This window comes from Macaca thibetana, chromosome 11, assembly GCF_024542745.1.
Source record: "Macaca thibetana thibetana isolate TM-01 chromosome 11, ASM2454274v1, whole genome shotgun sequence".
NCBI lineage: Eukaryota > Metazoa > Chordata > Mammalia > Primates > Cercopithecidae > Macaca > Macaca thibetana.
Genome location: NC_065588.1, coordinates 40,571,913 through 40,586,614, shown reverse-complemented (window position 1 = coordinate 40,586,614; position 14,702 = coordinate 40,571,913). Strand labels below are relative to the sequence as shown.

Below are 14,702 nucleotides of genomic sequence, written 5' to 3'. Positions count from 1 at the left end.
TTCACCATGAGAACCTGAGGATTCCTGGAGATAAAATTCAGAAAAGTGTGACAGTCCCTCTAGGACCTGGGTGCCCAAGAAGTCTTACTCTAAGCTAGTTTACACTCGGCCTCTAGCAATTCATCAAAATAATCATTAAAGTGTTTCTACCAGTTTATAGCTCTTGTGGCTTCTGCAGCAGATAAGCTAATCTCAACTGTGATTCTCTGTATTTGGCTATGATTCTCTGAGTTCGGCCATGATTCTATGTATTCATCTATTTTTCTAAATTTCAGGGACACAGTTTTTCCCCTGAACAAAATTCTCTGATGAATTGAAGGAAAGTTATTGATTTTCAATATGTTGGGCTTTTTCTTAAAAGGATGCAAGGAATGACTTCCAGGCTTTTGACATGTTGTAGCTGAAACTGAAGGTGTTTTATACATTTTGACGATCAACTTTCTCTTTATTATAATACAACTGCTTTATTTATTTATTTATTTATTTATTTATTTATTTATTGAGATGGAGTTTTGCTCTGTTGCCCAGGCTGGAGTGCAGTGGCACGATCTCAGCTTACTGTAACCTCTATCTCCCGGGTTCAAGCGATTCTCCTGCTTCAGCCTCCTGAGTCGCTGGGACTACAGGTGTGTGACACTATGCCTGGTGAATTTTTTTTTTTTTTTTTTTTTGTATTTTTAGTAGAGGCAGGGTTTAGCCATGTTGGCCAGGCTGGTCTCAAACTCCTGACATCAGATGATCCACCTGCCTCAGCCTCCCAAAGTGCTGGGATTATAGGCATGAGCCACCATACCCAGCCTGCAATTGCATTTAATCAGTTGAATTAGTGATAACCAAAGGACTATCACTGATTGTTGCAAATTGTTTTAGCCTTCAGAGACAGGATTCTATTAGGCTTTCTTTCCACCTTTCCACCCCATCTCCCACTTCCCAGCCCAAATATTACATTCTGTTTGACAACTTCAAGTATGTTAAGTTCAAAGTAAGGAAACAATCAACACTGATGAATTCCTGCAGGTGCTCTTTAAGTGTAGTTCAAAAGTATGAATGCTTTTGTAGACCAGTTTGAAAAACAGTGAAACCCTAGGACACTGATTTGGGTTGATTGGCATGATTCCAGGACACAGAACCCAGAGAGCTATCTGCTCTGCCTACTAGCTTCCTTTCCCAGTGCCAGCAAGTCCTCCCAACTCACGTTAGTATTTCCTTGTTCATGATTTGCCATCAACTCATACACCAGCATATGGTCTTGGGACCATCTGTTTCAGGATTACCTGGGATGTGTGTTTAAAAGTTCATATCTTAGACCTGAGTCAAGATCTTAGGATGTTGGGTGTCAGAATCTGTGAGTATAAATCCCTTTTGCTCCTGCTCCACCACCACAACCACCATGGTTCTCACGTTCACTTAAATTTGAATCCTACTGCTCTTAGAGTAGACATCTAAGAAACCACCAAGTTAGACTGAGTATGTATGCATACTGTACAATTCAAGAGTATTAACTGAATACTATTGTGCTGTAAAGAAGATAAAAGGAAGGCTATATATGATTCATGCCTTCAAAACACAATTTACTAGGGGAGACAGGATAAAACATCTAATTATGATACTCATCAAATTTAGAGACATGTAGTAATAGAAGCAGCAAGGATTACTTCTACTTAAGGGGATCAGGAAAGATTAGTGGAGAAGGTGACATTTACTTTAAGCTCTGAGGCTTGCAGAAGGAAAGGTGTACATTCTAGGCAGAGGAAGCTCCAGGAGCAATAGCAAGGACCTTGGCGATGACTGGCATGTGTGTGGCGAATGTAGGAGAACTAGGAGGAAGAGATGAAGCCAAAAAGTAAACTGCGACTATGACAGTCCTGGAATTCCAACTGAAGGAATTCTGCTTTATTCTGTCATTAAAGGGGGGAATGGTTATTGAAGGTTTCTGAACAGTGGATGACATGGTTACTCTTAAGAAATATTATGGCAGCAATGTGAAAGGAAAGACTAAGGTGAAGGACAGTTGGGGGCTGTGCCAACAGTCCATGTAATAGATAACGAAAAGCTAATCTGTGGAGCAGCAGTGGAGGCAGAGAAGAGGGAATTTGAAGTATACTAGAAAGTTTTAGATTTGCTGCATGGTCCAATTTATTACCAAAAAAAGGGCGTACTACAAGCACGGTGGCTCACGCCTATATTCCCAGCACTTTGGGAGGCCAAAGTAGGAGGATCACTTAAAGCCAGGAGTTTGCGACCAGCCTGGGTAACACAGTGAGACCCTGTCCTTAAAAAAAAAAAATCAGCTGGCTGTAGTGGCATTTGCCTGTAGACTTAGCTACTCACGAGGCTGAGGCAGGAGATCACTTGAGCCCAAGAGTTTGAGGTTGCAGTGAGCTATGATTGTGCCACTGCACTCTAACCTGGGTGACAGAGAGAAAGAGAGAGATCCTGCCTCTTAAAGAGAAATAGGATAATGTTGAAGTTGATTCAGGTTTCTAGTTTGTGTAAGTGGATGAGTGGTGACAACATGCAAGTATAAATAGACTCAAGTCTATTGGAAGGTGTACCCATCTTAGGTGCTTTTGTAGCTATATATAGCCTCCAAAAATTTGAGGTGATGAAATTTAGCTGTTATGCAATAAGGGTAGAATATATAATGAAAACAGCTCTCAGACAAAATTCTGCCACACATTTAGACATGTATTAAATATTTTCTAAGTGGGCATAAAACAATGCATACAACCTGTCTCGTAACCTTGTTGACATCCCATTTGTCTGTTCTTTAAAGTAACTGACCCAAGCTTACATTAAAGGTTCATTTGAGGCTGACTGAATAATTAAGGCAGGATTCAGGCACCTTTTTATTAACAATCTGGAAACTTGGATCCTCTGATTCAGTGGCTGGACACAGAGGGCCCTCTAGGGATCAAGTCTTGAGTGTCTTTTCTAAAGTGAGACTAAAGGGCTTGTTAGAACACTTATTCCATGCTTATGCAAGAATTAGAAATATCATTAAAGTATCCTCAAATTTTAACTATCACTAATTTCACCAAGGATGTTTTGTTTCTGAAATTCATTATGCTACATAACAATATCACATCCAAGGCCAACATAACTGGACCGGTATAGAAGGTACTTTAGAATGTGGCCTTTCTGATGTGGTGGTAGCTTTCTAACTGATCATCCAACAAATGAGAGCTCCAATTAGGACAGCTGACTTCCCTGGAGTGTACTTTAAACAAACATGCACATATTTACATCACTCTGTCTAAGGTGAAGTATTTTAAAGTAAGTTGCATATACGGTAACACCAAGATCTGGGACTCAAGAAGAGAAATGATTTCAAGGAAAGAAGAATAACTTGCTTATGTAAATCTTGACATTCTACAAAAATATACAACTACCCATAATAGGAGATTTTTTGACCATTAAAAAAAATCTCTTTTCAAATCTACTTGTTCTTTGCTTATCTTTGGCACCATGTAAAATCCTCTGCCAATAGAAGAATACAGCAAAAACTAAAAGTGGCCTTTCTACCAGCAATTTTTTTTTCCTAGGCTCTGCATTTGAGAAAATTGGTTTTCTAAAGGAGCAATAAGGCAAGAGCATATCGTAACAAAGACTGGCCAAAGAAACAATACATTCCAACATGTATGGATTTTAAATATGTTGATTCTCATAGAATGCTGCAGGAAATGGGAGTATGCAATATGTCTGTAATCCAATTTGATTCAGTGAGACTGAGACTTCTTCATCTTAAATTCAATGAGGAGCTTCAGAGGTTACATGAAAAATAATTCTGTATGTAGAGCCATGGCAAAGGATCATGATGGCAAAAAAGACAGAATGAGCCTACCTACACCAGTAGCCTATCTTTGATCTCTCCCTTGCACACCTCCTGCTGCCTGCCCACTCTGCTCCTTGCACAAAGCATGGATGAATAGCACAGGACAGGGCTGTGACACAAGCTAGATGCTCTTTATTTGAATCTGGTTTCACCCTTAACTGGTTCTGCAAGTCCAAGGTCCTGAAATGACTTGACTGCAGTTTTCAATTCTGTAGAAAAGAGATAGGAATTGTGCCTGTCACAGAAATTGTGTGGGTATTACAGGAGCTAATGCATGTGAGCTGCTTAACAAAGGGCTGGGACACCGTACTTAATATGTGTTAATGAGACCATTGCAGTATAGTATTGGGTGAGCGAGAACTCTAAATTGTTTTTGAAAAAGAACTCGTGTTTGTATTTTCTTTGTTGGATAGACTCACATTTTACCGTGCCTCGGGTTTTCTTCATTCAGGCAGGAATCAGTTGAGCAGTACAGTACTTGTTAGTTAGGTAAAAGTAAGGCCGATTTCCTTTGAGGAAGAAAGAGCAGAACATTTGGAAGCCTGACAAGGCAGGTCCCTGTCAACATCCCCTGCTATATAAAGGTGAGTAAATTGGCATATGGGGGTCAAAAAGCCTCCTTAGAGTAAAAGAGACCTCTGTCACCCATTTTGAGGTTCAATATTATCAGAAACTCTGTGGTGAACTCCCATGATTTGAGATTAGTCAGCAGTGTCAAACAACCCATGTGATTACAAGGGACCAATTTCCAACAGTAACCATGTATGGCAATGAAGGAACCAATAACACTAATGGACTGAGCAGACTTACAATTACTCTTAAATGCCCACAGGACTGAGTGGTCCACAGGGTTAATAGTTGAAATGAGAGCACCTCAGGGAGGTATTATTGGATTCTGGGTAATATTGGGAAGCAAATTTTAAGAGATTAGTTAAGAAAATACTAGTGATAAGGCCATGTATTATGCAAAGTTATCATAGTACTTACGTTGTATTCATGCATCCATCTATCCATTCATTCATTACTTTATTCCTTCCTTTATTCACCCATCAACATGCATTTTTACAGGTGCTGTTTAAAACAGAGAGCTTTATAAGGCATGGTTTTGGTTGCCAAGTGGCCAATACTCGTATCAAGGAACCATGTTTCATGGGATAATACATGACGGACTTTCATTACATTTGCTTTGTTACTATTTTGCCAGTAAAACATTGTATACTCAGGAAAGCCTAACCATCACCTTACTACATGTGCTAAATGTTTCACCCTGTGTATGTGTGTATGTGTGTGGGGGGTGTGTGTGTGTGTATACAAGCATTTGTGTTTACAGATTCTCAGAATGACAAAGTATGCCAGTCTTTGCTCAGTTTTAGTGTGGTGACTGCTATTTGGTGTGGAAGTTTGTTTTGCAAAACAATATAGAATTTCCAAAACCTACCAGTACTTGGAGAAGAAAACCTCAGAAAGCATGCTCTGGTGGACTCTCCCTTGTCTGCCAATGGAGACATGAATTTTTGCAATTCAGTATCAGATCTGGCTCCCATGAAGCCCCTATTGTCTTTTCTTCTGATGACAAACGTAAACTGACCACATCAGAAGACATACTGATGAAGACAGCTTTTCTTGTTACCAAGTAATGAACACCCACTGCCACTTCAGGCCTTATGAGTCTAGAATAGATGAATTCCCATCTGTCATGGATTATCAGATATTTCTGCATCTGTGCAATAAAAGTAATCATTGACAGTACAATAAAAGTAGGACTGCATCTGTGGATTTGCTATCTTTTCTCCTTTGCTAATCTTCTATATTTTCCTTTTTGGTCCCAAGATGATAGAATAAACATGCTTTTTGGATGCAAGAGGGCATCTGATCCAATATTCCTTAATTAACGTAAGCTTTTAAAAATCATTTGAATATCCTCAGATGGTCTTTGAATACCTACGTAGAATGAGAAAAAACCTCACAGCACTTATTTAAAAATTCGTATTCATGGCAGCATCTCATGGAAGTACTCTAACCAGCTGTCAAGCAGGCAGGTCTCCCCATAGCTTCTGGACAGCCCCAAGGCTTCCAGAAAGATAGTGGAGAGGATCAGGTTGACAGATTGTTTTTGCTGTCTTAACGAGCACAAATTAACTGATTTTGCTGCAAAATCTCTCTGGATTGTGACAGACAAAACATCTTGCACAACATAATACGTCTTTAGTGGGCTGCTCTGGTTTCTTCATGTAGGGGCTGACAGTCTAGCTTGCCGATTGTAGTTTGTTCCTAGTTAATTTTTTGCTCTTATGACTCAGCCTTAGCATTTTCTGATGACAGATATTGATATCCACTGCTGGGTCATTTTGTCTGCTGGTTGTTTACTTCCTCTTTGTAGTGAATGTTTTCTTGCAGGCATTAACATGTGTTGTAAAGATCTTCATATTTTGTAATCACTCGCTTATGTCCATCCATACTCTTCCATGACCCCTGACCAGCCAACTAGGCCACTTGTCACAGTCCGTAAATTCATATATATTCCAACTTTGGGTTACTTTTCTCTCCACACAAAGGATATGACCAGGTAAACAAACCAAAGTATTGATCATTGGGAAGAATATCCCTTTTCAATGTTTTTCAATGCCATCCCTGAACATGCTATGGTTGCTGTCCATTTTCTGTTGATGGCTGCATACCAAGCCAAGACATCCATAAACCAAGGTTAATTTTTTTCCTTTCTAGTAGTTGATCAGTTGGTGTCCAGCATATGTCCGGAGGTGTGAGTTAAAAAAGGAATGCTATTATAATAAAGGGGGAAGCTCTGGGTGCCTCGACTTGGGACAAGTAAGCTTATGGAGCTTACTTGTCTTCTCTGGTCCTGCTTGCGATTCATGCTGGATGTACCACTTCCATCTTATGATGAACTATTGCTGGTCCTACCCAACCTTATGACTAGACAGATAGGACCCAACCCATGATGAGCAATTGAATTGTATGGTCATGTGTTGTGCCATGGTAAGTACCCCATCTCTAGCAGGGGCCAGTACTATGTCAGAAGTTGTTTTTCAGAAAACATGTAATTACCTGCTATAGATTGTATGGCCTTGCTTCAGAAACCCAGACACCAGTGTTGTGATCTCCCACTGGGGCATGACACAGGCTCCACCTGGCCTCTTTTCTCACCACTGATACCTCTAACACCATTGGGTTTACCTGTCCATGGCCCAAGTGGTGGCAGAGTTGCTTGGCTCTGCATCTTGGACTTGCTGTAGAGTCCTCTTCTGTTCTAGACTTAACAACCCCACTAAAACCTGGAAGCCTTTCCCTTTGCCCAGTATATCAAATGGAGAATATTTTTTTGTGTGTAATGTAGGTGATATGATTTGGCTATGTCCCCACCCAAATCTCATCTTGAATTCCCATGTGCTGTGGGAGGGACCCGGTGGGAGGTAATTGAATCATGGAGGCAGGTCTTTCCGGTGCTGTTCCCATGATAGTGAACAAGTCTCATGAGATCTGATGTTTTTAAAAAGGAGAGTTTCCCTCACAAGTTCTCTTCTCTTGTCTGCCACCATGTGAGATGTGCCTTTCACCTTCTGCCATGATTGTGAGGCCTCCCTAGCCACGTGGAACTGTGAGTCCATTAAACCTCTTTCTTTTGTAAATTGCCCAGTTTTTGCTATGTCTTTATCAGCAGCATGAAAATGAACTAATACAGTAACTCGTTAGACATTACGCTTCTTTTTATTTTATGTTTTAGTGGTGGGAACTGCAAGGTACACTAATTTGGAAGGGATGTCAGCATGTTTCTGACCACAGGGGCCCCTGAAATTTTATAAATGTTTCAGGCCCCACAATTTTCTCAGGGCCCATATGCTACCCTGTTGGGCACATATCTATTACCAAGACCTCCTGCATGCCAGCTATCTCTTGCTTATTTGCCCCTGTAACTATAGTATCATTGATGAAATTGATCAATGTGAAGTTCCCTAGGATATCTACATGGTCCAGATTTCTTTGGACTATGTTGTGCCTGCAGTAGGAAAGTTATCCTTGCGTAAAACTATACATGTATATTTTTGCCTGATTTATGTACATGTCAATGGTTTCCAATACTCTTTTTTGATTAAGATAGAAAAGAATTTATCTGATGAATTAATCACTGCATATGTTGTACCTGAGGACATATTAACCTGCTCTAGCAAAAATATTGAATTTGGCACAGCAGCTGTGGTTGGAACTATAATTTGGTAGAATTTATGGTAATATTCTACCTTCAGGACGCACCCACTTTTTCCAGAGGTCAGACTGGTAAAATAAGCAGATATATGATAAGGATGACTACCTTGGGATCTAGAGGTCTTCAAGAGTGGCATTAATTTCCACTCTTTCCCAATCTGGCGCAGTATTTTAAAATTTGCTATCTTGGCTGAGCATAGATGATTGGTTTTAGAGACTTCTGCTTGGCCTTCTCCACCATGATAGCTTTCAGTCTACAGGCCAAGGACAAAATGTGGAGCTTACTTCAGGTGTTAAGTGTATCAATCTCAACTATACATTCAGGAAAGGGAGAAATGACTACAGGGCAGGTCCATGGATCCAGTGAACTTACTACAAGCTGGATTTTGGCCAGGACTCCATTTATAACTTGGTTCCTGAGTGCTCCTCAATATAACAACAGACTATTATGACACTGCTGTAGTTTGAACACATCCCCAAATTTAGTATGTTGAAACGTAATCCTGAAATTCATATGTTGATTGGAGGTGTGGCCTTTGGAGGTTATTAGGATTAGACAAGGTCATCAAGGTAGAGCCCCATGATGGAACCCTGATGGCTTTATAGGAAGAGGAAGAGAGACTCGAGCTGACACACTCTTGCCCTCTCACCATGTAATGACCTCTGCCATGTTATGGCACAGAGAGAAGGCTCTCATCCAATGCAGGCACTATGTCCTTATACTTCCCAAACTTTCCTCCAAATGGATCTGTAGCCATTTAGTCAGGTAAGTGTGTAAAATGTGAAAGTTTGGTAGAATCGTTGCCATAGTACATGCTATGGTGTTTTAGGATCTTTCTTCCCAAGGACCCAGTTCTCTCTTTGATCAATGGGCTTCAGGTCTTAAATTGGCTCAGGTCTAGAAACTGAACAAGGGTAATGACTTATTAGGGTGATTATGCTTAGTCTGCTGATCCTCTGTACATAATTTCTTTTGCTGTAGCAGGCTGAGTATCACCCCAGTCGACTGCCCATTTACTTTGCCTGTAAAGACACATCTCCTATATTTTCTATAGATCTGACCCATTGGAAGACACTCTAACCTTGCCAGGAATCACAATTAATCATTATACCCTGGATTCCATTATTTAAGCACCACCACATGGCCTCAATTGTTTTGGGGTGTTATCAACTCCACTGTTATAAGTCAAGTAAATAACAACCTTTCTCACCATCAGCTGTGGCCCACTATAGCTCTGGTGGTTGCTGGAGCTACCACTGCTCTAACAAAACACTGCATCTGGCACAGCAGCTGTGATTGGAGCTACTATTGGGTTGAGTGTGTGGTTGTCTACGTTTAGGTGATGCCATTGCCCCTCTTACCAATACATTTATTTGTTTTTGGTCAATGTTCATCTCCGGGGCCTTCCCGTGGAGCTTAATCATCCAGTGGCTCTTCTGGCCTTATGTCATAGCTCCATGACAGGATGTGTGTTGCTCCAGGGAGACTGTGTCCCTGGGCAAGGTGGCTCTCTACAGCTGAGGTAGATCCTAAAGGAGCTGACACCTGGAAGCTGTTCACTGAGTATATCGCCTGCTGCTGAACGGAAAACACTTTGTAAGGGATCTGGGGCAGCACACCTCCATGTCGACCACAAGTGATTAAGAGGGTTTGTATTGGTATTCTTGCTGTTTTGTGAGAACTCTTCGCAGAACTGAAGTTTTTCTTTTGTTTTGTTTTGATTTAAGGAGCTAGAACTGGGAAAGTATGAGTACCTTTCTACTTTTGTATATTATTTGTACATAAAAACCCAGATATAGCTGCCTATTTCTTCCCTATGTCTAGGCTTAGGTTAACTTTTTGAAGAACACTACATATTTCACTTTATTATATGAAATGAAATCTTTGCAGGTAATCCTTTTTGTCCTCATAAAGACTTGAGTTACAAGAGCCTTTTCTGAGGTCCTTCAGCTGGGTGGCCCAACCATTATCTGTCACCATGACCCTGCTGCATAGAGCGAGTATATGGACAAAGAATCCCTGGAGCCAGTTTGATGTACCATCCTCCCACAAGCAGGTGGTGAGTAATTTCATCCAGTTGTGGAGAAGGAATCTTGACACACCAAAGTCAAAATTGATTTAATTATTTTATTGTATTGATGGGGCCTTGAAATCTTTTCTTGATCAGAGTATTTTTTTAAGTATGCTACACCTAATAATGCCATTTTCTGCTTAAAATTCTTTAGTGGTTTCCCACTATCTTCAGAAAAAAGTGCAAAGTCCTCAACATGGTCAATGAGGCCCAAGCATGATCTGAACCCTGCTCACCTCTCCCATCTCAGCATATCCTTGTTATAAAAAAAGTGTATTGTAAATAGACAAGTTATAGTTGTATGTATTCATAGAATACAAAATGATGCTATGATTTTGTAATACAAATGTGGAATAATTAAATCAAGCTAATTAACATATCCATCCTCACAAATATTTATCATATATCCTGAGAGAGGTACTAGATATATAGGATTGAGCCATACAAATAACTAGAGGGAAAGATACACTTAAAACACATAATGACACAAATAATGATTTAATTATAGCTATAAAAAGGACTTCCTTTTTTTGAAGGTAGACTGTTATAAAAACAAATGCAATCTTTCCTGCCTTAGCAAAGCATCATTATTTGGCATTATTTCAGTTGTTTTTTTTTGTGCAGGAGCATCCTTAGGTCTGTGGATTTGGTTTTGTTCAGTCACTGACTCCTACCAAAATCCAGCGGTGTCCCAGCAGCCTGCCCCCAGCAGTTAGGTTTGTTCTCAGGAGCCAGCCCCTCCTGTGTGGGGGTGGGGTGGGCACTGAGGTGTTACTTTTCCCCATATGGTGTGTCTGGTGGTTGGGACTAGAATACAGCCTGGTCTCTTGTCTGCAGTCCATTTTCTACTGGTACCCTGCCCAAAACCTGAGACCATTTGATTGGAGGCCAAGTGACTGGTCAATCACAAAATGCAAACTGGTTGATGTCCTAGCTTGGGATGTCTGTATGCCTCTCCTTTGGCTTCTCCCAGGAATGCTTCCTGCTTCAAACTGGACAGATTTCCCTGGAACAAATGACAAAACCTTGCCAGCGCCAGCAGTGTCTGCTGCCACACTTCCCTCCATATTGGATCCCTTGCATCAGGGGCTCTTCTGCCTTCTTTAGAAGCTACTCCTCAACCCTTTCAAATAGAGGAACTCTGCAGCGGAACTGGGCCCCTGGCTCTTGCTCCAGTTTTCTTCAATGTCCAGATTTATTTGTTTTCAGGCTTGGATGATGATACATATTTAAGTCCTTAGGTCTCAAAAAAACCAAAACAAAACAAACAAAAAAAACTACAACCCACAAAAATCCCTCTACTCTGTCCTTCAGAAGGGACAACAGGGTGTGGGGCTGGAGTAGGGTGGAGTAGAAAAACAGCTTACACTCATTGCCTTTAGATAAGAGGTGACTGATGGTAAAATGCCAAGCAGGCAGAAAGAGGGGCCGTAAGACACTTCTTGTCTAATGTTTTGCCCTCCCTCCACTGTTGTCACTCTGTGTAGAATCCTGGCTGGCAAGGCTGGCTTGGATGGATACTTACACTTAGACCTCACACTATTGATTTGCTTAGGGCTAGGTGCCAGGCTTTTCTTCCAGCCCGTACACAACTAATCAAATTAATGGATGCTGCTGCTGGTTCTCATCAAATGCCATTAAAATATAACTCTTTCATGAATAATTCTAAACATTGGCACAAAGCAATTGATTACAAGAACTATGTATTTCAAATGGGAGGAATAATTGATGTTTTTAACATGTAAATAAGCTTCTAGGGAGTTCTGAGATACCAGTTATAAAAGTACAGCTATAATCACAGTTCGTCTGAGTTTTAGAGCTTCCGATTTGTGTTTATTATCCAATTGTGGCTTTCAGAGTGCAACATGTAAAATGCAAACCTGTTTCATCATCTCAATTTCATTCTGTCTGGTCCTGCCTGTAAATTTACTAAGTGCTATGGGTCTGCACTCAGAGATATGAACTGTAGAAAAACATACAGAATAGGGACATTCTATTTCCTTTCTTCTAAAAGACTGGCATCTCAAGATACAGAGTCAGTCATCACATAACTGCCTTCCCATCAATCACAGTCAATTCACCATGAAAAGCTGTAGTAGAAGAAGGAACTGAAGAGTCAGGTGAAGATATTGCACTCTTGTCTCAGAAATTAGTGCAGGGGACTTCCAGCTGCCCCTCTGACTGGCTGCTCTTTGTTTAACTCTCTCGTACTTTGTCCTGGTTTGCTCTCACTCCCTACTGTGGGTCTCCCTTACTTGATAGTTTTGTTCAAATTTTTCTGGCTCAACTGGGATACTCTCTTTAAATTGGATTTTTTAAATTTGCCATTCTTACCTCTCATTCCCCATACTGAATGTAAGAAATAACCCTGCCTCCCTCTTAACTGAAAGGATTTGACTGGCAGAGTTCACTCCTTTACAACATCTATCATGGAGAGGATCAGATAATTTGAGAATATTGTGCTACATAAATGAGTCAATTCTTTTTTTTTTTTTGGAGTCTCGCTCTGTTGCCCAGGCGGGAGTGCAATGGCATGATCTCAGCTCACTGCAACCTCTGCCTCCCTGGTTCAAGTGATTCTCCTGCCTCAGCCTCCTATCTAGGATTACAGTTGCCCACCACTACACCCAGCTAATTTTTGTATTTTTAGTAGAGACAGAGTTTCACCACGTTGGCCAGGCTGGTCTCAAACTCCTGACCTTAAGTGATCTGCCTGCCGTGGCCTCCCAAATTGCTGGGATTACAGGCTTGAGCCATTGCATCCAGCCTGAATGAGTCAACTCTAAATACACTATTTTACTTAATATGTAGTTATTCAGTCAAATTTTATTGAGTCAGAAACTGTGATAAAAGATAATTAATGTAAAATTCCTCCTCCCACACCAAGTCATCATTATAGGCAGGATCAAAGTGTTTATAATCTAATAGGAGACAGAGATATATAAACATACAGTGGAAGAAATGCTAAAGATACTATAATAGATAAAAGGTAGGTCATATAGGAATACAATAGAGGGGCAGTACATTTTATTTTGGAAGATGAAGAAAGACTTAATAAAATAGATGATACTTGAACTAGTCTTGGTTGTTATGGTGGAAAGGGGGATTCCAAACAGAAGACACTGAGCAAAAGCAGAGTTGAGTGGTACAAGTGATGCAATGGAGAGCTGTCAGTAGTTCAACATGGCTGCAGGGTTAGAAGTCACTGGACAGGGGAGACAAAAACCAGAGAAGCTGGCATACAGTCTTGAGTGCTAGGCAGTAATCTGCATTTTATTAGTGGTTCTCAAATTGATGTTTGTAAGAGAATCACCTACAGAACTTTAAAAACTCAGCTCAGCTCCAGCTCCATCCCAAACCCACTGAATTGTACTTCCAAGTGTGAGACATGGCTGGGCATATTTTGTAAATTCTCTTCTGATCAGAAACTCCCCAAGCTTATTCCCTGTCCTTTGTGGGCATAGAGCTAAAGAGCATTTCCTAGCATTCCTTGCAGTTAGGCAGAGGCTGTAACTGAGTTCTGGCCAATGGAATGCAAGAAGTGATACATGCTACTTCCAAGTTTATTCCTGAAAATTCTTACAGCATCTTCCTCACCTGCTCTCCTTCATCACCAGCCTGCTGAATATGCTGAAGGCTGTACGACTCTAGAAAGTCAAAGAACCTCTTGCTGAAACATGTCTGAGTCCCCGAGTCATTGTATGTAAGGCCACCCAGTGAACACCCAGTTCAGTGGCCATATGAGCAAGGAATTGATTTTTATTGTGTTAAGCCACTGGGATTTTGGAGTTGTACACAATACTTGTGAAAACCACTGCTGAGCAATAACTGGTTACTGAAAGTGTGAAGTGTTACAATTGGATTTACACTTCAGAAATATTATTCTGGTACAAGTGTGGAGAATAGGTAGCACTGGAAAAGGTGAGAGCCAGGAAGACCAATTAAGATTAATTGCAGTCATCTTAGGAATAGAATATGAGATTGCAGCATGGCAGTAGTGATAATGATGGAGAATAGGATAGTGGACCAATTATAGGAGACAGAAGTAAATAAAATCTATTCATTTTGGAGACCATTTGGTTATGTAAATGACAGATCCTCCGAGTTTTCTAGTGTATTTGAAGTTCAACATGTTGCTCCTCAAATTCAAAAACATTATAATTTTTCAAAGATAATTTTATAGTAATTTCATGGTTATCAAGCTTGAAGAGTAATAGTGAAGAGTTCTTTCCTGATCTGGCCATTGCTCTTTGTCTCATCTTATACATTTTGTTGCAGTCAAGAGTAACTGTTTTTAAGTACAGATATTTTCTAGTGTGGTTTGGCTGAAGTCAACTGGAATATCCAGATAAAATGATGTATTCAAAGCAAATAAGTCTATATGGTAAATGGAAAACTCTGACACTGTTTTAAAATTTTATTCTACAAAGCACTGTGGCTTGGCTGAAGTGTTGCCCTGATTCCACAGGCTGCCAAGGTGAGCTTTCTAAAAGGCAAGGCTAGAGTGACACCCCAATTCAGAAGTGGCTACCTCAACTGCATCCAAATACAGCTGGGAGATCCTAAAGTGCAGG

The 14,702-nt window shown here is 40.5% G+C and overlaps 1 long non-coding RNA gene across 1 annotated transcript in view; it reads left to right on the top strand.

Annotated features, from left to right (window-relative positions):
• The window catches only part of LOC126931323 (uncharacterized), a 67,766-nt gene that overhangs the window by 35,223 nt on the left and 17,841 nt on the right, over positions 1 to 14,702 (top strand). The window contains exon 3 of the long non-coding RNA XR_007717829.1: positions 9,948 to 10,116. This is a non-coding gene — a long non-coding RNA (uncharacterized LOC126931323). The remainder of the gene's footprint in view (positions 1 to 9,947; positions 10,117 to 14,702) is intronic.